This window comes from Lepidochelys kempii, chromosome 2 (assembly GCF_965140285.1).
Source record: "Lepidochelys kempii isolate rLepKem1 chromosome 2, rLepKem1.hap1, whole genome shotgun sequence".
NCBI classification, from domain to species: Eukaryota; Metazoa; Chordata; order Testudines; family Cheloniidae; genus Lepidochelys; species Lepidochelys kempii.
The window spans coordinates 204,658,475-204,684,929 of NC_136381.1; the positions used below are offsets into that span (position 1 = coordinate 204,658,475).

The following is a 26,455-nucleotide window of genomic DNA, read 5'->3' on the forward strand; positions in this document are numbered from 1 at the left end:
TCAGGGCCAGATTTGTAAAGGTATGTAAGCGCCTAACTCCCACAGAAATCAATGGGAGTTAGGCACCTAAATACTTTAACAAATTTGGTGCTCTGTAATCAGGGGTGCATCCATAGTTGCCTGCACTTCGAATCAATAGTGCCTGGTGAAGGGTATAAGGAATGCTAGGCAGCAGCTTTGCGGCAAAGCTTGTTCACTGCTGTCTCTGCCAGATAGAAATTGTTTTAGTGATTCAGGTTCTACATTTTACCTGCTGCTAATGCATATTTAGATGGAATTTTCTTTTTCCTGAGAGAACGTGTTCCCTGTGCTCAACAGGCATCTGCATGAGCTCTACAGCAAAAAAAAAAAAACCTTAAGGTAACCCACCCGGGAGAGAGTTACTTCAACAGGCACAATTGAGGAGGGGTTCCTTCACCCATTTTTATTTTAAAGTGTTCTCAGTTTGAGAGAAGCTGAGGCCTCCTTTTGCATGTTGCTTTGAGCAAGGGATGAATCAAACTGGAGAAAAAGAGGAGAAAGCCTTAGATTCTGGGTCACAACAGGTGATCTTCTTGCCTTTCACAGTGAGTGAGGAGGAAGAACCTGATGTCCGCATTGACATAGACCATACCACAGAAATTTAACTGTAACTTTTACTTCCAGCGAAACAGAAAGCTGGGCTAGACAAACTAAAGATTATTATTTGAAAGTAATTCTGGCCCTTCTTCTAGGACTACAAGGTTATAAGGTACATATGTTAAAATACAAAGAAATATGCAGCAGCTCAGATCTCATGTTTAAGGCAGAACTAAACAGAACATGAACCACAACCGTAGAGTTCTGTTCTAGAGTCTGGAACCCATTATTTCAGACTGGGTTATTCATTTTATACAACTAATTCTTCCATTCCTCTACTTAATTTTGAAAAATCAAATTGTCTTGATTTCTGATTAGATTCCAGAAGTCCCTATCACAACACTAAATAAGGATGAAAAAATTCACATCTACCTTAACTAAGCTGCATTTGAAATATTAGTGCTGATCTATTCCCCTGTTGGACTATTTATTGCACATAAACTTACATTTGGCACCCATGGAGGCAAAAGTTGCTCGATAAATAAAATTAAACTGATTACTAGATAATTAAGTACTGTATACTGAAGATGCTAACATTTTAAAGAGAGAGTCATACTTTAACTAAGAGAAAGCTGTAACACCCCAAATATTGTATGTCATCCCAAACAGCCTTTCTGAGAATCACTGCAAGCTGTTTATTCCCAATTTGTCCTGAGAAAGCTGTGAGAGTATTTTGTTTCATGGTGTTCATCACTAGTGATATGTTTTCAGCAACAGTTAGAAATTACAATTTATCTGCTCTATAGATGTCCTTGAAAGACAAGGAATTTGCCAGTTGTTTCAACATGCATGTCATGAAGTGTGTGTTTGTTTGCTTCTGTAATGGGCTTGAACACTAGGAACCAAGACAGAGCTGATTTAAATCACAAATAGCCTTGCAATACCAGAACATGTTATTTTACTAACTAGCTGAAACAAGACTGCACCGCTCCCTATGAGGAGAATCCTGTCGATTTGAAAAATGAAAATTACCTTGGAAATGATTCCCTGAGAATGTGTGGATACTGTTTTAATCAGAATGCCAATATACAACAACAAGTGACAATCTAATTTACAGCTGTACAGTCCAATTAAAAGCACATATGGGGTTTTTCCTAAAGAGCATTTTAATGTGAACGGAATAGGGCAAGTGTTCTGTTAGGAGCAGTTTGAGTTAATAAGATGATTACTCATAAAAACCTACCAGTTGCCTTAGATAATGGTTTAAATAACTTAGATACATATTTACTGAATTCCAGGTATTCTGTGTAGTATGTAAGAGGAAGTAAAAGGGAATACTGCAGATACGAAAGTAACCATATATACTTATGTAAGGCAAAATTGGTAAGTTTTTAAGTTTAAGTTTTTAAGACAAGAGATGTCATGTAACTAAAAATCCATTCATCTCTTTGAAAATCTACCTCAATGTAAGACAAGCAACATCTTAGTTTTGTACCAACAACAAATCCTACATTCTAAACTTCTCAGCCATCAGTGTTTAGTATCAAATGGTTTTTAACTCCTCATTATGGTCATAAGTTCATTTCCTCCTCATTTCCCATCTTTACCAATGTACGCCACCCAAATGCCCATATGACTCCCGCTCCAGACATTACAAAACTCACCCACTAATGACTATCTTCTTTGCTTAATTTTTTATCCATGTCACCCTGTCTTTGAATCCCGACACTATCTCCCACTGCATCAAGGTCAAGTTTCTTGTCACTGTCTTCTATATAACTCCATAACGCTACCCTTATTTTGTTCCCCTTTCCTCCCTCTATACAACGTTTGTCTGCTTCTCCCACAACTGTCTCTATACTGTCTTCATACCAGATCCAATGCAGAGAACCCCTTCCTGAGCTCATTAGCAACACCACTACCTTGCAATGTTCAAATCCCTCTGAAGAGACACGTCTGCCCTGATGCTTATAGGAAACTTGTTGACTGGCAACAACAAGCTTAAGGAGAAAAACAGCATCATTTTAATGTAGCATTGTATTACCAAGACATGGCCAATCACTATCTCATCACTCTACTTTGATATGGCACCTTTTGTCTATTTTTAGACTGAGTGTCTTTGGAACAAGGATTGAGCCCAATTTTGCTCCCATTTATTTTAGTAGGCGTTATGGCCCCCAATACTGTTCTCACTGATAACAATGGAAAATGCCAAAGCTCGCTGTGGGTAATAACTAGTAAAAAGATTCCTTCTTAACAAATTAAAAAGAAAAATCAATCTACAATTGTATCTGTTGCTGCCTATAATACTGGTACAGCAAAGATAGCTAAAATGTGGACTTGTCTTGCATGGATGGCTTTCAAACTTTTAAGCTCTCTCTCCTGTTATCAACAATTCTTTCACTCTAGAATCCCTTCTGTGACAGAGCTCAAACATGCAACAGACTGTAATTATGTCACAACAGAGAGAAATTGTGTTGCCCATTCAAAATGTTTTGTTCTGGAACAGCTTTGAGAAATATTGGTGTTATAATATATTAGCTTACTGCCATATGTTTATATTTAAGCAACATTACTCTCATAATACCTACATCATTTTAATTCTGGCCCAAACTCAGCTATGTCTTACACTCAGAAAATCTGTCTGTGTTCTGCTTCCCTTCAAGAACAAATTTATATATGCAGATCAGACTCACTAATATTTAGAAACAGCTTAATAATCTCTTTCAAGAGAACTGGGGAACAAGTCTCAGAAGCATGATAAAACTGCTCCTTAGACTTTGAGGCAATGCAATGATGTCAAGGAGTCAAAGAAAGGAGGCAAGTCAAAGATAAATAGAAATTCTTAAATCAATATGCTCTTTTTATTTATATACTGTATCAGCAAAGTAGATGAGGTAAATTAGTTTAATTTCATAGCTGGAAAGGAATTTAACAAAATAGTTGCATAAGTACTCATGTAACACGGAGAGGTAAAAGTTGCAATCAGATTCTACTACAAAGCCCTATTTAAAGTACTTAGTAACTTTGACTTGAAAAATTAGATTGGCCTGAAAACTGCCAGATCTTTCAGTAAATGTATTCACAAAGCGTGAAGAAAACTTGTGAAACTGCTTTTGTAGGTCATTAAAAATTATTCTGATATGAAACTGACTTTAGTCAAAAATATCTCCTTCGAGGGCGATAATGGCTTGTTTCTAGTCTTCAGCCTTCTTTGAAAACACATGCACTGGCTATATTTAAAGAAAACCTAATGTAATTAAGCAAAGTTGTTAATTTTTGCTATGGATAGGTTAAGGGTCAATTCTGCTCCCATTTATTTCAGTGGGAGTTATAGGACCAATCCTGCTCTCACTGACATCAACAGAAGTTTTTAACTGAGCTCAGTGGGGGCAGGTTCAGGCACAAAATTGTGTGCAAATATGTTGCTCCCTTTTATTTGCCTACATTTTAGAAAGAACATAGGTTCAGTTCACTAGGTGAGTTCAGACAACAGCTAATTTAATGAGCTGAGGACCAACAATACCGTCTCTTGCTTGAGCAGACAGAAGTGGAAAAAGTGGGTAGATGTAGAAATGACACATGAGCTCCAGTCTGGCCAACCGTTTCATATTGGAAGGTTGAGTCTGCTATGAGACTCAGACATTCCAAAACAACAATTTTTTTGTAGCTTCTGTTCTGAGTCAAACCTTGGTCATAACATTCTCTAACAATTGTTTGACTGACTGGTTCTGGTTAACATGCTACAGAAGTAGCAAAGGTAATACATGTCTAGGAGAAAACCTGGGTATACCAAAACTAACAATTATTTCCAAACGTTGCTAGGGTACAAGACGGGAAGCAAGCACTGAGGCACAGAGGCAGTCTTCCTTCCCGCCCCAAACAGAGAGCTGAACATTCCAATCATTTTCCACTCCTACCATCTTCTTCCATCAGAGTATATTGCAACAGAAATCTCACATAGACAAAAATTAGATAGAACATTTTTCAGAATGAATAAGCACTGCATCACAGGATCATTATGAAAGGGACATTACTGCAAAGTTCTTGCACACATCAAGTTTCACTCAGTGTTCCCAGAAGATGCTGGATCTTAATGTGATAGGTCCAGTCTGAGAAGCAATTATGGGATGGTTGTGTGGCAGTGCTGACATTCTCAACATGGATTTCAGCTGCTATGAAACAATGGCCACATAGATATGTTAACAGAATAAAAATATAGGGGCCAGTCCTTCAACCTTCAATAGGAGTAGGATCAAGCCCCTAACAAGGATTTTGGGAATAGTACATAACACTTCCAGAATAAGATATCTTAAGAAAGGCTCATGTCATCTTTTTTTTTTTTTTTACTTACTACTCCCCTGCACTCCTCAGAGTATACACACTCATCCCTTCAGTAAAATGCAGTACATGTATATGGTTGCTGAACTGTTCATCTTCCAGACTGATCTGATGTACCAAATTCTTTTGTATCCAAGCCAAAATGATGACTTCATGAAAATATAAGGTCAGGACTGCGCAATATTATTTATCTCAAGTAAGTTTTAACGAAGAATGTCACAGACCTCCCTATGCAAGGTGGATAAAAATAAATGATTTTACAGGGAGAAATGCTGATTTTTTATTTAAATAGATTGTTTTATTTTGTTCTTTAAATTACAAGAAGTTTTTCTTTTTAAAAATAGACCAGTTTAAAATGAAATCCAATTTTAATACAAACTATGTTAAGGGATGGCCCTAAACTTATCACAATCTCTTAAGCAGTTAAATAAAACAAATATGTTGAAGACTGCTTTTCTATATAAAGAAAGTTAAAGGCTGCTTTTCTACATGAAGAAAGAATAAGGAGAAAAACATGTAACTTTTGAGATCAAGCATAATAGGTCACGTACTGTATTAAGGGCTTATCATGTGGGGGAACCAGGGGCTGTGCTACTAGGTGCAAAAGTCATCAAAGGCGTTGAGATTTTGCCTCTGACTCCAGGAGACATTATCATTTATCATTAGGATCATCCACTGAGCCCACCTGGGTGATCTCATACTCCTATTTTATAGGTTCTCCCGACCTGAACTCTGATTAGTTCAGTTCTCAAATTATTAATATTTATGACTCCATCCACAAGGAAAAACTCTCTAGCTCATACAAAAACACTGATAGGCCCAGTAACTATCAGCCCTTGCTTCTGGGTGATTCTGGGCACTTCATGAATGGCCTTGCTCAGTCTCCTTGCATGTTTACACAGACTGAGATACAAACAAACAGAAATCCATTAGTTTCTCCAATACCTCCCTCTCTCTCTCTAAACAAATAAAAGACTGCAGTGCAAAGGTACATGAGTTACAAAAGCAAAAGTCTTGGATTGTTGTTAGTTCTTTTGTTTTTCTGGGGGTAGGGTGGGGATGGGGCAGAGGAGTTATGTAACAAGGGAGAAGGACCTGTGTGTGCAACCAGCAAGGAGCAACACTGATGTCCAAGCAGCACACTCTGGGAAGAAGGGGGAATATTCTTCAGAGTGCAGCCTCTAGTATTCTCAATGACTGGGAACTGGAGGAAATAACTGCCTTAGGTGCAGGTCACAAATACCACCCTATCTGGGAATATTTTCAAGAAAGTCCTGTACTTCTAGGTAAAAAAGAAACGTGCACCAAATGTGAAGAATGGAACAAATGTGAATAATAAAGAGATACAAGGCCTGGCTATCAGAATGAAACAACATTATGAAAAATGCTTATCAGAAAGCAATGACTTTGAAGATGACAACATGGACATTTCTGAATTATCTGGGTCAACCAGTTAGTAAATGTATTATGAACCAATCTTAAGGACTGCTTACCATGTATTGCCATGCTAGTAAATGATAACTTCAATTATTGTCATAAATTTGTGTTTGGGGTGGATTACTCCTACTTATGAATTTCAAAATATTTCTGTTCAAAATATAATTGGTATGTTAGTTTGTTGTGGGAGGCTTTATGAATTAATTTTTTTTCTGTTACTTCTGGATTTCTGAAATGATTTTTTAATTGCTCAATATAATCAAAATATCTTAAGTGAAGATTTCCTGTTTAAAGAAATTTAATTTGGCATTTATGAATTTTAACATAAAAAATCAAACTCTTTACCATGTTGTTAGAGATAAGGATTTAAAAAGATTTAGATAATTCTAATAATAATAATCTTCCCTATAAAACTGGGTTTGAAATAAATTACCAGTATATCATTTTGTAACTCTCCTCACTCAGGCGATGGTCGGGAAGTGTGACTTAGTGGTTAGGGCTATGGCCCATGACTGTCAGGGAGGTGTTGGTAGAGGAGCCTGGGTGCTCCCACTCCACCAGGCTCCAACCCACGGCCCTTTGGGGCTACCAGTGATCTGGAAACCAAGGCTGTCCTCCCTGGCCCACTTCCTATTTTTCTCCCGGCCCTGCGCCAGCTCAGTCCAAGGCTTTCCCGGGCTGGCATAGTCCATACCAAGAAAGTAAAAAGGGATTACCAATGTCCAAGGTCCATATGAGGGGGAGAGGGGAATGCTCCTCTCTCTAATTGTTTCTGGGGTGGGTTCTCCCTTTCTCTCAGGGAGGGCCCTTTGGGGCAGTTATCCTAGAGATTTCGGCCTTCCCTCTGCTCTGTGCTGCTGGAGCCACAGGTTTCAAGTCTGCTCTCTTCCAGATCTGCTACCTAATGAGCTATTTCTGTGTCTTTTAATTCCTCTACCAGAAGGAGCATTTGTTGCAGATGTGGTGGGGCGGTGCTGGCTGGGCCCAAAATAATTCTTTAACCCCTTGTTGCCCCGTATGTACACCCTATCACACACACTCCCCCTCAAAATGGAGCCAGGGGACCTGAGGCCATCAGATTGTTCCGCCCATTCTGGTGGGCTTTGCTCGTCTGATGCTGAATTTGGAATGCACAGGGATGGAGGGACAGATACCAACACATAAGTCAGAGGTTTGTGTTCTTCATGGTATTTAACCATCCGAAAGGTGTATAGTCAGTGATAAGCTTGAATGGGTTTCCCAGGAGATAATATTGGAGTGACTCCATGGCTCATTTTACTGCCAGGTCCTCCTTCTCTATGACAGAGTTGGCCCATTCTCGTGGAAACAGTCCATGGCTCAAATAGAGCTCGGTGTGTTCCTCCCCCTTTATTTCTTGAGATAAGACGGTGCTCAGTCCCACATCCCACATCGACTTTCTGGTCTGCAAAATGAATTATTTGGAGAAGTTCGGACTGAATAGGACCAGTTCTTTACGTAGGAGTTCTTTCAATTCTTGAAAGGTATTTTCACAGGCCTCGTTCCAGTGTATCTTTTGGAACTGTTGTTTATGACCAGATCTGTGAGAGGTGTGCTATTACTGAAAACCTCGAAACAAACTGGCTGTAGTAGTAGTAGTAGTCGTCGTCCCAAAAAATTCCAAATCTGTTTCTTTGTGGCTGTTTGGGAGGCTGCTTTGATGGCCTGGACTTTATCTATAAAAGTCCAGACCTGGCCTTTCCTAAAAGGGTATCCGAGGTAGGTGGCTTCTTTCCCTATCTTACACTTTTCGGGGTTCGCTGTTAGTTGAGCCTGTCGTAGAGACCGAAGCATGGTAGCAATTTGTGCCAGATATTCTTCCCAGGTTCAGCTGTAGAAGATGACATCATCTAAATAGGCTGCTGCATACAAGTTATGTGGCTGCAGAACCTGGTATGTGAGGTGTTGGAATGTCACGGGTGCCCCGTGGAATCCGAAGGGCATAGTTCATAGAATCATAGAATATCAGGGTTGGAAGGGACCCCAGAAGGTCATCTAGTCCAACCCCCTGCTCGAAGCAGGACCAATTCCCAGTTAAATCATCCCAGCCAGGGCTTTGTCAAGCCTGACCTTAAAAACCTCTAAGGAAAGAGATTCTACCACCTCCCTAGGTAACGCATTCCAGTGTTTCACCACCCTCCTAGTGAAAAAGTTTTTCCTAATATCCAATCTAAACCTCCCCCACTGCAACTTGAGACCATTACTCCTCGTTCTGTCATCTGCTACCATTGAGAACAGTCTAGAGCCATCCTCTTTGGAACCCCCTTTCAGGTAGTTGAAAGCAGCTATCAAATCCCCCCTCATTCTTCTCTTCTGCAGGCTAAACAATCCCAGCTCCCTCAGCCTCTCCTCATAACTCATGTGTTCCAGTCCCCTAATCATTTTTGTTGCCCTTCGCTGGACTCTCTCCAATTTATCCACATCCTTCTTGAAGTGTGGGGCCCAAAACTGGACACAGTACTCCAGATGAGGCCTCACCAATGTCGAATAGAGGGCAACGATCACGTCCCTCGATCTGCTCGCTATGCCCCTACTTATACATCCCAAAATGCCATTGGCCTTCTTGGCAACAAGGGCACACTGCTGACTCATATCCAGCTTCTCGTCCACTGTCACCCCTAGGTCCTTTTCCGCAGAACTGCTGCCTAGCCATTCGGTCCCTAGTCTGTAGCTGTGCATTGGGTTCTTCCGTCCTAAGTGCAGGACTCTGCACTTATCCTTATTGAACCTCATCAGATTTCTTTTGGCCCAATCCTCCAATTTGTCTAGGTCCTTCTGTATCCTATCCCTCCCCTCCAGCGTATCTACCACTCCTCCCAGTTTAGTATCATCCGCAAATTTGCTGAGAGTGCAATCCACACCATCCTCCAGATCATTTATGAAGATATTGAACAAAACCGGCCCCAGGACCGACCCTTGGGGCACTCCACTTGATACTGGCTGCCAACTAGACATGGAGCCATTGATCACTACCCGTTGAGCCCGACAATCTAGCCAGCTTTCTACCCACCTTATAGTGCATTCATCCAGCCCATACTTCCTTAACTTGCTGACAAGAATACTGTGGGAGACCGTGTCAAAAGCTTTGCTAAAGTCTAGAAACAATACATCCACTGCTTTACCTACATCCATAGAACCAGTAATCTCATCATAAAAGGCGATTAGATTAGTCAGGCATGACCTTCCCTTGGTGAATCCATGCTGGCTGTTCCTGATCACTTTCCTCTCATGCAAGTGCTTCAGGATTGATTCTTTGAGGACATGCTCCATGATTTTTCCAGGGACTGAGGTGAGGCTGACTGGCCTGTAGTTCCCAGGATCCTCCTTCTTCCCTTTTTTAAAGATTGGCACTACATTAGCCTTTTTCCAGTCATCTGGGATTTCCCCGGTTCGCCACGAGTTTTCAAAGATAATGGCCAATGGCTCTGCAATCACAGCCGCCAATTCCTTCAGCACTCTCGGATGCAACTCGTCCGGCCCCATGGACTTGTGCACGTCCAGCTTTTCCAAATAGTCCCTAACCACCTCTATCTCCACAGAGGGCTGGCCATCTCTTCCCCATTTTGTGATGCCCAGCGCAGTAGTCTGGGAGCTGACCTTTTTAGTGAAAACAGAGGCAAAAAAAGCATTGAGTACATTAGCTTTTTCCACATCCTCTGTCACTAGGTTGCCTCCCTCATTCAGTAAGGGGCCCACACATTCCTTGGCTTTCTTCTTGTTGCCAACATACCATTCAGAATTGATAGAGGCCAAAGCGAGTGGCAAAGGTGTTTTTTTCTCATGAGTAAGGAGTGAGTGGGATTTGTCAGTACCCCTTCGTTAAGTCTAATGTGGTGATATACTGAGACTCGCATAGTCTACTAGTTTATCCATGTGGGATGTGGGGTAAGTGTCCTATCTGGAGATAGCATTGAAGCATTGAAGTCGATGCAAAACCAGACAGTGCCATCCAGCTTTGGGACTAAAATGATGGGGCTTCGCCACTTGCTTCGGGATTCTTCAATGACCCCAATCTCCAAAATGGTCTGGATTTCTTCACATATATGTTCCTGGGAAGTGGCCGGGGATTCTCCCAGAGGAATAGTCCTGGTTCTGTCTGGATGTGGCGGTACGTGTGATAGGTCCTTCTGGGTTGGGAGTAGAACACTGTCGGGAACGCTTTCATGAGGCTTGTAACACGGTGCACTCATTTCTCGTGAGCACCCCCTTGGCCTAGGGCATGCACCTGCACACTCTCTCTCAGATGTCGCTGCTCTGGCATAAAGCAGGTGCCCCAGGGCTCCCTCCCTGGAGACAATGTCTTCGCCCTCTTGAGACTTCCTGGCTACAGATCTCCAGTTGTGCCACTATAGTTCAGTTCCCCCTTTGGGGTGCTTCAATGTCCAGGCCACTTCCCCCAGGTGGCTAATAGAGGGTGGGGGGAACCTGGGCCCACCTACTACTCCGGGTTCCAGCCCAGGGACCCTGTAGATCGCAGCTGTCTGCTGTGTCCCTTTAACTATGTCACACATCTTCTCTAATTCCCTGGGCCACTTCCCTGTGGCCCCGCTCCATTTTCACCCTTACCTTGGGGCCTTGTCCTAATGGAGTACCAGCAACCAGCTCGGGGCTCCTTCTCACTTTGCTCAGCTTCTGGCAGCACTGCCCTGTCCAGGGTTCTGTAGCTCTGCCAGCCAGCACATACCACCCACACTCCTTCACCTCCAGCAAGGAACTGAAATCCCTCTGGCCCTGCAGCTCTTCTTAATCTAGTCTGCTAGGCCCTGATTGGCTGTGTCCCACAGCCAAGCTAGGCAGCTTGGAGGACCCTCTCCACTGCCCCTTTTTCGTGTGGGGTGTGGCAGTGCCATGAGGTCTCCAGCAGGGGGCAAACAGATGCACAAGAATGAGTTCAGTCACCTCACCTCTACTCCGGTCCCAGTTTCCGGCTTTAGCCACCTCCAACACAGGTCTCAGTTTCTGGGCGAGGACATGGAGTCAGGCTCCCAGAGGGTACCTCTTCCCTTGGAACCTCTGGCAGGTCTCCACCATGATGTCAAAGTAGTCTCAGATGGCTGCTCTCACCTGGGTGTAGTCCTGGGCAGACTCAGCATCCAAGCCCCGATATGTGGCCTGCACCGGCACCATTAGATATGGTGCCAGTAGGTATGGCCCATTGTTGCTGTTCCTGTTGTTGGGCGCCTAAATCTTGAACCAGCTACTGCTGCTGAGTAGCCATTTGTTGCAGAAGCTGTTGCTGCTGCTGGTTCTCCATTACCCATTTCAGCAAACATTCTAAATCCAACATGGCCAACCTACCAATCCATGTTGTTTTAAATAGGGGCAACCAAGGCTGCCCTCCCTGGGTCACTTCTTATCTTCCTCCCGGCCCTGGGGGGAATGACTTTTTTACCATTTTGTTTCAGGGTCCATCATGAGAGGTCCATTATCTGCAATGTCTACAACTTCAGAGTTATCTGCTGATACTGCCAGTAGTGCTGGAACTTAACGTATGTCCGACAGTAAATTACCTGTATCAACCCCCCTCCCCGCCTCAAAAAAACGACTTTCTTCATCATCCAGTAAAACCAAGGATGAGTTCAAAATCAGAACCAGCAAATTCCAGCAACACTCCAGAGATTAAAAGATTCCTCAGTTTATTTAGGCAACAAATTCTCCCTTTCGTCTTGTTCAGAACAAACATCACATTGACATGGTTCAATTGTTACGACCAGGCTACATTGCACCTGGCAGAGCAGACTTTTCTGGAAGTTTGCTGAACATAGTGTCTGAGAAGAAAGCTGAACAGTATACAAAAAACACTGACAGGAAATTTGTTAATCTGAGTCTTGACAGATGGAGTGATGTGCACAATCCAGTAACGCGTGCTGGTGTGACGACAGAAGCTGGGCTTGTTTATTTTACAGAAACTATTAACACATCAGGAAGTGCCCACACAGCAGCATACTTGTAGCAGCAGTAAAAGCTCTAACTGAACAAAATTGAAGTGTCAAGTGCACAGCTCTGACACAGAAATGTTGCAAATGTAGTAAAGATGAGAAGAAATCTAGAAGAAGTTAATTAAAGGAACCTGAAACTTATAACATGTGGATGCAGTTCTGATTTCATGCATCTTTTAGCCAAAGACTTAAGTACAACTCAGGAATAAAGGAAAAATATTGTTGAAATTGCCAGAAACTTCAGCTTCACTGAATCAAGCAGGAGGATCCACACCATTCTCCAAGATGTATGACAGAATTTCTTGGTTGACTCTTTTGAGCTATTTATTAAGAACTAGCCTATTCTGAGGACAATTTATGAAAAAAATTGTGACTGTGACAGAATGCTGGGAATCAAGAGCTGAGCCAGCACTCTGATCACTTAAACACCAATTAAGTCCCCCAATGTGGCCCTGACTGTGCTTAATTAGTGGATTAGAATGGGCTGGGGAGGACTAACAGCTTAGTCCATTAATGCAGAGGGTGGAAGGCAGCACAGGAAGGAAGTTCTGGGGGAGAAAGGCAGGTTAGTAGAGCCAGAACCAAGAAGAATCTCTGGGTGGAGAGATCTCATCCCTTTCCTCTTCATTCCTTTCGTCAGAGGAACTGACTTTGTAAGTGGTGTGGTATATGGATCAATAAAGACTGGTGGAAAGACCAATGCAAATAAACTACATGTTGGTGATTAACAACTGAAGCTCTGCTAATAGGCTGTGTAGACTGAGGAGAAGATAGGAGTGGGACCCCACCCTGCACAGTGACAAAAATCGATGGAACTATCACAGACAAACTAGTCAACATCGGACTAAAGAGAAATGCAGAAGATAAGCTGAATATACTGAAACTTATTTCCATAGCCCTGGACAAATTGCAGAAAGATTGCTGCTGTATTGCTTGATGCTACTGATATTTGGAAAGAACTTCAAGAGACACTACTGGCACTGATAGAGTACACAATGCAAGAGCAACAGTGGGAGAATTTCAGAAAATCCTTAGTTTAGTAAGGCAATGGAGGTGAGCAGCCAAGAACCATAGGTTTGCAACCAGTGGTATAAGAGCTTTGAGCTCCTCATCATACAGCTGGGGGATGGAACACCCACCTCTGCCAAGTTCAAGTATTGTGCTCTTCTGCCATTTTCCTTAAATAGCAAGGTTTTATAACATCTGCAAGTTAGACACTCCAGTTTTCAGCTGACAAATATATCGGAAATACAATTGCAAAAGAGACTTAGCTAGTGAACCAGTAAACAGCTTTCACCAGGAGTAAAGTTTTCCAAAGACTACTCCTGGATTAGCTATCAGAGAGGAAAAATATCAGTCAGGAGCAAGTCTCCAGTAAAGCACAATTACAGTAGCTTTCTTCCCCTCTCCCCCCCGCTTTTTACTTTTCTTCTTCTATCCCTTTAATTTCATATGAAATTTTTCAATATTCTTTGGCACTGGTTATGCTGACAAAACAATATTTATTCTAATTCTAGACAGCTATTTCAGATAATTAGCTGAGAGACTGCACACCTGACCCAACTGTCTTTGGGTCATTCTTTTGGCATTAATGGGTAATATATATAAATAATTATCAACATATAAATAACTGAGTAATATATATCAATAATTTTATCAAACTCAGCTACATGCATGTAAATAAAAATGTATTTTTACTATGGCTACTGTGGTTGGTGCAATAAACACCTCCAATTAAAAAAAGCTTTTAATGTCAAGCTTTGTGGCAGCACATTGATAAAAGAAACTGCAAACAAGACAGCAATCAATAATAACCTCATAATAGATCAGCTGGGATTTGGCCCAGACAGTCAAAGTCGATTTATAATGAAGTGTAATTGATCTTTCTACTGCTGCAAGTGCTGTCCCAAACTGCCAGTGTAAGAAACAAAGCTTCTGCATGTTCCTTATGTGTACAACAAGTACTTGTCACCAATACTTCTTCTTGGAAAAGACAAAGATCAGACTAAATTTGTCTGATGCCAGTGATTCATTCGGAAAGCTTGTTTTCAGTATCTCACTAAAAAGAGTAAAGAGTAGAAACCATACTTACAAGCCAGGAAAAATTCCTATTCTCCCCAGAAAACAAGTTTACATTAAACATTCTGTGCCCCATAGTGCCTCTGAGGTACCACCCTGCAGTGGGAGTGGTGCAGAGGGTATCTTCAGAAGAAAATTCCTTACTGAACTCAGTAGCATACTATGGAACACATCTGCTGCTACACCACACTGGTGTTTGCAGCATACTCCTTCTGTGTGAGGGAAACAAGGCCATGACCCCTCCTTCTCGATGTCTCTTCTTACCCCTGTTGGGGGGGATGTCTTATTCCAAAGGAGAGTTATGAAAGGAGCATACCCTTCTTTCTGAGGAGTAGGGGGGGACTTCAGTTGTGCCCCCGTGCTGTGAAGGAGCATAAAGGAATTGGCCTCTTTGCACTGATTCACCCTTAAACCCGATGGAGAAATAGGACACGATATGGTCCTATATGTGCAGTGTCGCAAAAATGAAAGAAGAAAAAAGTAAAAACAATCAGTAGTACCAGATAATAATAATCCACAAATTCTCCACTAACAAGTTTGCACATCTCTCAGTTCATTATGAACAGAACATTTAGGAAAGACTAAGGATGGAAAACGGAGCCAAGCAGATGCTGATTCCACATCTCAAACCAGACATTCTCTACATACAAAGACATTAAACTCCTTTTAAAACTCGATACCCATTTCTCCTTACTTCACAAATTCCTTCACTGACACCAAACACTTGGCTTCTCAGGGAAAGCATGATAAATGAACACCAGCCTATTCTATGATATCATATTGTGAGTTGAAGTTGATGGAAGAAAACTGTGGAGTAAAAGGTAGCGATTAAAGAAGCGGGACATAAACTGGGGGATGGGAAGGAAAATATCCCAGGTCTACACACAGAAGCAGAGAGAATGGCCTTTCTTAGAAAAAATTAATAGGCCCATCACAGTGTCACCTTTCAGGCTGATGATGACAGACAGCAGTGCAAGTAGGCCAGTATGCCGTACCTATTTATGGCTATTTATAGCCATTACGGCATACCGGAGGAGAGGGGTGAGGGGCGAGGCTGGGAGTTCTACTCCTTTCCCTACTGGGAGGGGTGGCAGGGAAAGGAGCAGAACACCAGTGGCTGTACCGCCTGCCCCTAGCCTCACTCCCCTCCCCCCCGCACCAGCCCTGTCTCTGGTGCAACAGGAGGACAGAGCCCCCACCCAGGTAACATGGGATGGGTATGGGGAGGGAACAGGGAGAGCATGGGGGCCCTGGCCTGGGTGGTGAGGAGTCACATGGAGGGTCACGTGGGGAAGTCACATGCTCCCCTGAGCTGGTGCCCTTCCCCCCTCCTACCCCACTACCGATAAGACATGGATTTTACTTGCACCACTGATGACAGAGCAGGTTCAAGTTAACCATTTGATTCAACCATCAGCTGTAAATGGGACTAATGGAAGGAAGAGAGGAGAACCCTGTGATGTACATTCAAGGGCATAAAAAAGGGGAGAAACTCTGACTTCACAGAAGTCACCGCAGAGTTCCCATTCAGGACAGAGCAACTTGCACTCTGCATCATTTGACACTGAACATTAAACAACGTGCAAGCCTTTGAACCTGCCCCTGGTAGACAAAGTCCTCCCATGAACCAGGTGCCCCTTGTGACTGCAGGTTTGGCAGAAAAACCTGAACCTGCCTTGGATGACAATTTGACTGAAATGCTACAAATCTAGTGGGGAGTGACACCTGATGAAAATTTAAATCTTCCTCAAGGAGCTGTCCACTGTAGTTTCCATAAATATTCTGATCTTATTTCTCTTGCTATAACAGATTATTTAACTACTTTTTAAAACCAAAATGTGTAGGTATTAAATAAAAATGGTATAAAACGATGCCAGGGCTATTTATAATACTAAATTACAGTTAGTGATCTGAGTTTTCCCTTAAATCTTCACCACTGAAGTGTATCCAGTTATTATCTGAATAAAGATGGTTCTAAGTCCACATAGAATTGATAGTGAAAATGAACATACTGTACACAAAGCCAGAGGAGGGGAAACCCTACAATTCCTATTTTTAATTTAAATACTGCACACTATACATGGAAAATTCTGTACCTTAAAACATGTTATTTTGCCTGATCAGCTTGATATTGTAAATGAAATCTAAAGGAAAAATGGAAGATATAAAATGGCAAAACCCTTGAATTTTCATACAGTTGCATAAAATTTAGTCAAACAGGTCCTACTAAAATCAGTGAGAACTGTGTGGCGAAAAACGGTGTGCAATGCTGTTAAAATTTAAGGAAATGTGTGATTTCTATCAAAGTTTATTTCAGATTTAGATTTTTTATTTTTATTTTTATTATCTACCTCTCAAATATGACCCACTGAAAAATATATTGTGCGTGTATCGAAACTTTTAAAGGAGATTGTTCATATAATATTTTCCAACAAAAGGGAAAATTATCCTTAAAGCTAAAAGGCAAAAATGCCTGTCTATAATTTTTCTTTCGAGCATAGGTGTAGTGCAATTGATACTATCAAAGTCAGCGGACAGAGCTAAAAATAGTCCATGGACACCTGATCCACATCCACTCCTAAGAAAGACTGTCTACCAAAGCCAGTCACAGGCACTGGTTTCCTCCGGGCCCTGGGGGTGCTCAACCACTCCTCTGCCCCAGGCCCCGCCCCCACCTGACCCCTTCCCCTAAACCCCTACCCCCGCCTCTTCCCGCCCTTGCTCTGCCCCAGGCCCTGTCCCCACCCCATCCCTTCTCCCAAGCAGCCACCCCTGCTCCACCCCTGTCCCGTCTCTTTGTGGCCAGTTCCGCACCCTCCCCTGAGCATGCCCCATCCCTGCTCCTCCCCCTTGCCCCCCCAGCACCTCCTGCATGCTGCAGAACAGCTGATTGTGTTAACAATGATTGTCTTAACAATGGTGTTGCCACAGAGTTCCCAGGGTAAAGTAAACTGGTTTTCTCAGTAGGACTCCAGAGAATCTGGGACTTTAACCATCTGGCTGAAGTTGATCAGTTGGTCACATGACAGAGGGGACACAAAACATATTTAAGACCAGGATCTATCCAGGCTCTTCCTCTTTCTCACTGACCAAACACTGACAGACAACAGAAGGGCTCTAGCTGCCTGACATACAGAGTGAACCTAAAGACTCACAAGAAAAGGTGAGCACACACTTCGGAGAGAGCATGTAGATTTTTGGAGTTTTACCTAAAGAGCTTCCATAATGCTTTTATGCTTTGAGAGTAAAAGTTACTGTGGTTTTAGAAACTCCTGTGCAAATCTCATGTTCTTTACATTACCTGCCCTGTGGCTCTGAAGAGTTAAACTATAAACCAGAGCACCCATAACAAAGTAGGACTCTGGAAGAGAGCATGCATAAGCAAAAAACAGTTACCTACCTTTCATATTTGTTGTTCTTTGAGATGTATTGCTTATGTCCATTCCATTCTTGGTGTACACGCATCCACGTGTGCGGCCGTTGGGAGATTTTTGCCTTCGCAGTATCTCTAGGGCCGGCTGTGGCACCCTCAAGAGTGCCGTGCTCATGTCGCGGTACATCAGGTGCCACCAGCCCTACGCCTTCTCTGTTCTTTTTTGCCGACAGCTCCGACAGAGGGGCAGGACGGCAGGTAATGGAATGGACATGTGCAACATATCTCGAAGAACAACAGTTATGAAAGGAAGGTAACCGTTTTTCCTTCTTCAAGTGCTTACTCATGTCGATTTTATTCTAGGTGACTTACAAGCAGAATCAATGGAGGTGGGCTTAGAGTTCACAGTCTTGCAGCTTGCAGCACCGCTCTGCCAAAGCCAGCATCGTCTCAAGCCTGTTGGGTCAGCATGTAGTGTGACGCGAACGTGTGGATGGACAACTAGGTTGCAGCTCGACAGATCTCCTGGATCAGTACCTGCACCAGGAAGGCTGGTGATGACACCTACCCCCTAGTCGAATGAGCCGTCATGATCGCCAGCGGGGTCACCTTTGCCAGCTCATAGCGAAAGCAGATGCAGGCCGTCATCCAAGACGAGATTCTCTGGGCTGACATTGGGCAACCTCTTATCCTGTCAGCGACAGCAACGAAGAAATGGTTTGACTTACGGAACAGCTTTGTTCTATCAATGTAGAAGACCAGCACCCATCTGACGTCCAGGGTATGCAGCCAGTGCTCCTCATCCGTCGCATGAGGCTTTGGACAAAGGAGTGGTAAGTAAATGTCTTGACCAGTATGGAACTGGGAGATGACCTCGGGCAGAAAGGCTGGGTGCAGATGCAGCTGGACCATGTCTTTATAGAAGACCATATAGGGCGGCTTCATGGGGGTCATAGGCCTGCTGCAGTCTGAGCAGGGCTTAAACCCGGGAGACCGGGGCATCAGTCCTAACGGGACCCTACCTACTAACTAACTAACACTTAATAATTACTTAACAACTACTTAACACTATCAAATGCAAACCATGTACAACAGTCCTAAGAGGCGAAGTTCAGAATGGTAGAAACCACTAGCTTGTGCTCAGTAAGAAAGGCACTTTGACTGACCACCACGGGTGGTAAGAAGGAACTGAGAGGGCGTAGAGCTGGCGGCACCTGATAGACAACAGCATGAGCGTGGCACTCCGGAGAGCCCCACAGCCGGCCCTACGGGTACTACTAAGGCAAAAATCTCCAACAGCCGCGCACGTGGGCGCACACACACACCTAGAATGGAATTGACATGAGCAAGCACTCAAAGAAGAACTGGGGAGATCAGGGCATTCCATTCAGGACCCAGGGCAGTTGGACTGCAAAGTCCACATCTACAGGAAGGTGCCAGACAGGGAACATCTACACTGCACACTAAAACTGGGCTCTGACTACGCCCCCCTTCTGTCCACGCACAAATCAGTCAGCAAGCACTGAGGTGCCAGGTTCTAGGACCCTGCTGGGGGGATGGGTCAAAGACCAAGTCCTGCTGTGACTCGGGTCCAAGCCTCACCATTTTGTAGTTTGGACGCTCAAGCTGCAGATCCAACTCAGAAGGTCTGCATAGTTCCATGCGGATGTTCGCCTGACTATGAGACATGGGTCCAGCATCTGTAAACCCAGCTTTACAATGCAGTGTGGACACTCAAGTGTGGGCTTGGAAACAATGAATCCACAGACACAGGTTTACAATGCAATGTACACATACTCACTGAGGCCCAGAATTAGAAAACAGTGACAGGACACTGCCCTGCCCCAGCAGGCTTTGAAGCACATGGAATCCAAAACTGGGTCCAATTACAAACAAATTGGTGACCACCCATAAGGGGTACTTAGACTTGTCCTTAACAATTTTAATCAGAAACTGAAGATTTGATACTAGATATTAACCTGATTTTCAATGTCACGGGTTGCTCTCTAGAATGGAAGTCGCATAAAAGTTTCCTTATGGAACACCTGCACTATGCCCTTTGTAAGTGAGACACTGATAATCACCAACAATGGACCCAGTTCTTCCCTCTCTAGCTTTCATCAGCCAGGAAAGGCATGGGCCCAAAGAATAATTCGTGGGACAAAGAGTTCCCAATAGCTCTAGTAACTCTAATGAACCTTCGTGGCCTAAACTCAAGCAGAGAAGTCTTAACCTTTGTACCCTCAAGACGCCACTCTGTCTGTACAGAAGCAGACAGCTCAGTTTGAATCTGCTCTATTTTAACCACAATGTAATCAGAATCAGAGACTCAAATCAGCCAGCAAGAAAATCAAATCAGTGTATGTCTATACTTCAAGACAGAGGTGAAAATTCCAACTTGAAGAGACATAGCAATGCTAGCCCTGACTGAGCTAGAGTACTAAAAATGGAGTGTAGCTATGGCCCTGCAAGCACCAGGCGAGACTAGCTGCCATTATTCATTAGGGTGGATGGTCATAACAACATAAGAATGGCCATACAACTCTGGGGGTGAATGCCATCTGGTCTTGGTGACTTATTACTGTTTAATTTATCAAAACCTCCTCTATTGACACCTCAGTCTGGGTCCTCAGATTTGTCACCTAAAAAGAATGGCTCAGGTGTGTGAATCTCCCTCAGATCCTTTGCAGTGAAGACTAATGTAAGAATTAATTTAGCTTCTCTGCAATGGTCTTGTTTTCCTTGAATGTAACTAGAACTAATGGTCCATCTGGCCCAGTATGCTATCTTCTGACAGTGACCAATGCCAGAGGGAATGAACAGAACATGGCAACTGAGTAATTCTCTGTCTTCCAACCCAGTGTGACATAGGGCCAGAAAGGGTTAGGCAACTTGCAGGCTAATTGATCTAAATTCAACCTTTAAAGACACATTAGAGAAGTATATAAATTGTAATTAGGGCTATTCCTTATAAATAGCTAATATAGCCATGTAAGATAGACTAGAGCTTTGAAATGCAAATTTGTATTGTTAAAGAATTAGAGGTAATGTTAATTGTATGTGTTTACTTGTATCTTGGTAGACGTTAACCATGTAAACAGATAGTTCCTGTCTGTTACTATATCTGTTAATTCAAAGATCAAACGGGAACGTTAACATTTAGATGAAACTTGGGTGTGAACTCACTGTCTATATTTCACTTTGAAGTTCCTAGTAAACGGTCTTTGGACTGCTTAATGAATAAGGCTGCGTATCTATCACAAGGTCATGGATTCAGTGACTTTCCTTGACCTCCATGACTTCTGCAGTGGCCCGTGTGGCTAGCTCCAGGGCTGCCCAAGCAGATCAGGCAGCCCCTGGGCCAGCAGCACCAGCTGGTGCTGGGGCAATTTGGGTGATTACGTCACATGATGAAATCTCCAGGAATTCGTCCAACCAAAGTTGGCAATCCTATCTTTGACTTGGCTGTCTGGGAGGACGCCCATAGGCTGGGTTGTTTTAAGGAAACTGTGTTTTGGCTTCTGTGTAACCAGTAAGGTATTGTAAAAGCTGTTTTGTTGCTGGCTTGGTGAATGTAAGTATTAGAATACCCACCAGTTTTGGGGATCATCTATCCCATTCTTTGTCATTTGTCCTAACTGAGCATCTCACTGTGGCCCCCTGGAGCCCCAGTAACAACCAGTTTCTGGCAGTCAGAGGTTTAGGGACACCCAAGCATGGGGTTGCATCTCTGATCATCTTGGCCAATAGCCACTGATGGACCTATCCTCCATGAACTTATCTAATTCTTTTTTTGAACCCACTTATACTTTTCATCTTCGCAACATCCCATTAACAAATTCCACAGGTTGAATTTGTAATACAGGTGTTAGTCTGTATTCGCAAAAAGAAAAGGAGTACTTGTGGCACCTTAGAGACTAACCAATTTATTTGAGCATGAGCTTTTGTGAGCTACAGCTCACTTCATCGGATGCATACTGTGGAAACTGCAGCAGATATTATATACACACAGAGATCATGAAACAATACCTCCTCCCACCCAACTGTCCTGCTGGTAATAGCTTATCTAAAGTGATCATCAAGTTGGGCCATTTCCAGCACAAATCCAGGTTTTCTCACCCTCCACCCCCCTACACACAAACTCACTCTCCTGCTGGTAATAGCCCATCCAAAGTGACAACTCTCTTCACAATGTGCATGATAATCAAGGTGGGCCATTTCCAGCACAAATCCAGGCTCTCTCACCCGCCCCCTTCCCCCCCCCCCCGGGACACACACACACACACTCTCCTGCTGGCAATAGCTCATCCAAACTGACCACTCTCCAAGTTTAAATCCAAGTTTAACCAGAACGTCTGGGGGGGGTAGGAAAAAACAAGGGGAAATAGGCCTATTTCCCCTTGTTTTTTCCTACCCCCCCCCCCAGACATTCTGGTTAAACTTGGATTTAAACTTGGAGAGTGGTCAGTTTGGATGAGCTATTGCCAGCAGGAGAGTGTGTGTGTGTGTGTCCGTCCCCCGGGGGGGGGGGGAGGGTGAGAAAGTCTGGATTTGTGCTGGACATGGCCCACCTTGATTACCATGCACATTGTAGGGAGAGTGGTCACTTTGGATGAGCTATTACCAGCAGGAGAGTGAGTTTGTGTGTGTATGGGGGTGAGAGAACCTGGATTTGTGCAGGAAATGGCCCACCTTGATTATCATGCACATTGTGAAATGAGTTGTCACTTTGGATGGGCTATTACCAGCAGGAGAGTGAGTTTGTGTGTAGGGGGGTGGAGGGTGAGAAAACCTGGATTTGTGCTGGAAATGGCCCAACTTGATGATCACTTTAGATAAGCTATTACCAGCAGGACAGTGGGGTGGGAGGAGGTATTGTTTCATAATCTCTGTGTGTATATAATATCTGCTGCAGTTTCCACGGTATGCATCCGATGAAGTGAGCTGTAGCTCACGAAAGCTCATGCTCAAATAAATTGGTTAGTCTCTAAGGTGCCACAAGTACTCCTTTTCTTTTTGCACAGGTTGAATGTTCGTTGTGTGAAGAAATACTTCCTTATGATAACTGGTTCTGTGGATGAAGGGAAGGCAGTGGACGTGTTGTTCCTTCACTTTAGCAAAGCTTTTGACACAGTCTCCCACAGGATTCTTGCCAGCAAGTTAAAGAAGTATGGGCTGGATGAATGCACTATAAAGTGGATTGAAAGCGGGCTAGATTGTCGGACTCAACGGGTAGTGATCAATGGCTCTGTGTCTAGTTGGCAGCCGGTATCAAGTAGAGTGCCCCAAGGGTCGGTCCTGGGGCCGGTTTTGTTCAATACCTTCATAAATGATCTGGAGGATGGTGTGGATTGCACCCTCAGCAAGTTTGCAGATGACACTAAACTGGGAGGAGAGGTAGATACGCTGGAGGGTAGGGATAGGATACAGAGGGACCTAGACAAATTGGAGGATTGGGCCAAAAGAAATCTGATGAGGTTCAACAAGGACAAGTGCAGAGTCCTGCACTTAGGACAGAAGAATCCAATGCACCGCTACAGACTAGGGACTGAATGGCTCGGCAGCAGTTCTGCAGAAAAGGACCTAGGGGTTACAGTGGACGAGAAGCTGAATATGAGTCAACAGTGTGCCCTTGTTGCCAAGAAGGCCAATAGCATTTTGGGATGTATAAGAAGGGGCCAGCAGATCCAGGGACGTGATCGTTCCCCTCTACTCAACACTGGTGAGGCCTCATCTGGAGTACTGTGTCCAGTTTTGGGCCCCACACTACAAGAAGGATGTGGAGAAATTGGAAAGAGTCCAGCGGAGGGCAACAAAGATGATGAGGGGACTGGAACACATGACTTATGAGGAGAGGCTGAGGGAACTGGGGATGTTTAGTCTATGGAAGAGAAGAATGAGGGGGGATTTGATAGCTGCTTTCAACTACCTGAAAGGGGGTTCCAAAGACGATGAATCTAGACTGTTCTCAGTGGTAGCAGATGACAGAACAAGGAGTAATGGTCTCAAGTTGCAGGGGGGGAGATTTAAGTTGGATATTAGGAAAAACTTTTTCACTAGGAGGGTGGTGAAACACTGGAATGCGTTACCTAGGGGGGGTGTGGAATCTCCTTCCTTAGAAGTTTTTAACGTCAGGCTTGACAAAGCCCTGGGTAGATGATTTAATTGGGGATCGGTCCTGCTTTGAGCAGGGGGTTGGACTAGATGACCTCCTGAGGTCCCTTCCAACCCTGATATTCTATGATTCTGTGATCCTTTTAAACCTGCTGCCTATTAATTTCTGGTTCTTGTGTTATGTGAAGGGGTAAATAACACTTCTTTATTTACTTTTTCCACACCATTCATGATTTTATCGACCTCTAAATCATATTCTCCATTAGTTGTCTCTTCTCTAAGCTGAACAGTCCCAGTCTTTTGAATCTCTCCTCATATGGAAGCTATTCCATACGCCTAACATTTTTGTTGCCCTTCTTTGTACTTTTTCCATTTCTAATAACGCTTTTTTCAGATGAGGTGACCAGAACTGCCAGCATTCAAGGTGTGGACGTACCATGGATTTATATAGTGTCATTATTATATTTACTGTCTTATTATCTGTCCCTTTACTAATGGTTCCTTAAATTCTGTTAGCTTCTTTGACTGCCATTGAACATTGAGTGGATGTTTTCAGAGAAATATCCATGATGACTTCAAGATCTCTTTCTTGAGAAACAGCTAGTTTAGACTCCATCATTTTGTAGGTATCGCAGGAATTGTTTTCTCCAATGTGCATTACTTCGCATTTATCAACACTGAACTTCATCTGCCATTTTGTTGCCTGGTCAGCTAGTTTTGTGAGATCTGTTTGTAACTCTTTACAATTAGCTTTGGACTTCACTATCTTGAGTAATTTTGTATCACCTGCAAACTTCGCCACCTCACTCTTTACCCTTTCTCAAGATCATTTGTGAATATGTTTAACAGCACTGCTCCCAGTACAGATCACTATGGGACACTGCTATTTACCATCCTCTACATTCTGAAAACTGACCATTTAGTCCTAACCTTTGTTTCCTGTCTTTTCACCAGTTACTGATCTATGAGAGGACTTTCCCTCTTATCCTTTGACAGGCCAAAAGCTTTCTGAAATTCCAAGTACACTATATCCACTGGATCAACTTTGTCCACATTTACTGACACCATCAAAGAATTCTAATAGACTGGTGAAGCATGATTTCCCTTTAGAAAAGCCATGTCGCCTCTTCCCCAACAATTGTGTTCATCGATGTGTCTGATAATTCTGTTCTTTACTATAGTTTCAATCAATTTGCCTGGTACTGAAGTTAGGCTTACTGACGTGTAATTTCCAGGATTGCCTCTGCAGCGTTTTTTAAAAATTGGCATCATGTTATTCCCCAGTCATCCAGTAGAAAAGCTGATTTAAGTGACAGGTTACATAACACAGCTTGTAGTTCTGAAATTTCATATTTGATTTCCTTCAGAACTCTTGGGATGAATGCCATCTGGTCTTGGTGACTTATTACTGTTTAATTTATCAAAACCTCCTCTATTGATACCTCAGTCTGGGTCCTCAGATTTGTCACCTAAAAAGAATGGCCCAGGTGTGTGAATCTCCCTCACATCCTTTGCAGTGAAGAAGACCAATGAAAGAATTAATTTAGCTTCTCTGCAATGGTCTTGTTTTCCTTGAATTTAACTAGCTCCCTCATTTCTGCCTACCTCCCCTTTTTGAAGTTAAATGCTACTGTGGTGGGCTTCTTTGTTGTTCCCCCCTGAAAAGGTTACTAAACGTAATTACATTATAGTCATTACTACTGACTCAAGGTCAAACACTTGATCAAGTATGTGACCAGCTACATGAACTGAGCTTTGATAACCCCATAGTCACCCTGGTAGCCATAAAGCCCTGAACTGATGCTAAGGATTCATCATCCACATGTTTCAGAGTAACAGCCGTGTTAGTCTGTATTCGCAAAAAGAAAAGGAGTACTTGTGGCACCTTAGAGACTAACCAATTTATTAGAGCATAAGCTTTCGTGAGCTACAGCTCACTTCCTCAGATGCATATCGTGGAAACTGCAGCAGGCTTTATATATACACAGAGAATATGAAACAATACCTATTCCCACCCCACTGTCCTGCTGGTAATAGCTTATCTAAAGTGATCATCAGGTGGGCCATTTCCAGCACAAATCCAGGTTTTCTCACCCTCCACCCCCCCACACAAATTCACTCTCCTGCTGGTGATAGCCCATCCAAAGTGACAACTCTTTACACAATGTGCATGACAATCAAGTTGGGCTATTTCCTGCACAAATCCAGGTTTTCTCACATCCCCCCACCCCCATACACACACAAACTCACTCTCCTGCTGGTAATAGCTCATCCAAACTGACCACTCTTCAAGTTAAAATCCAAGTTAAACCAGAACATCTGGGGGGGGATGGGGGGTAGGAAAAAACAAGAGGAAACAGGCTACCTTGCATAATGACTTAGCCACTCCAAGTCTCTATTTAAGCCTAAATTAATAGTATCCAATTTGCAAATGAATTCCAATTCAGCAGTTTCTCGCTGGAGTCTGGATTTGAAGTTTTTTTGTTTTAAGATAGCGACCTTCATGTCTGTGATCGCGTGACCAGAGAGATTGAAGTGTTCTCCGACTGGTTTATGAATGTTATAATTCTTGACATCTGATTTGTGTCCATTTATT

At 43.2% G+C, this 26,455-nt stretch overlaps 1 protein-coding gene across 2 annotated transcripts in view; it reads right to left on the bottom strand.

Moving 5' to 3' along the window:
• The window catches only part of PLCL2 (phospholipase C like 2), a 189,622-nt gene that overhangs the window by 44,129 nt on the left and 119,038 nt on the right, over nt 1-26,455 (bottom strand). The gene's annotated exons all lie outside the window — the stretch shown is intronic.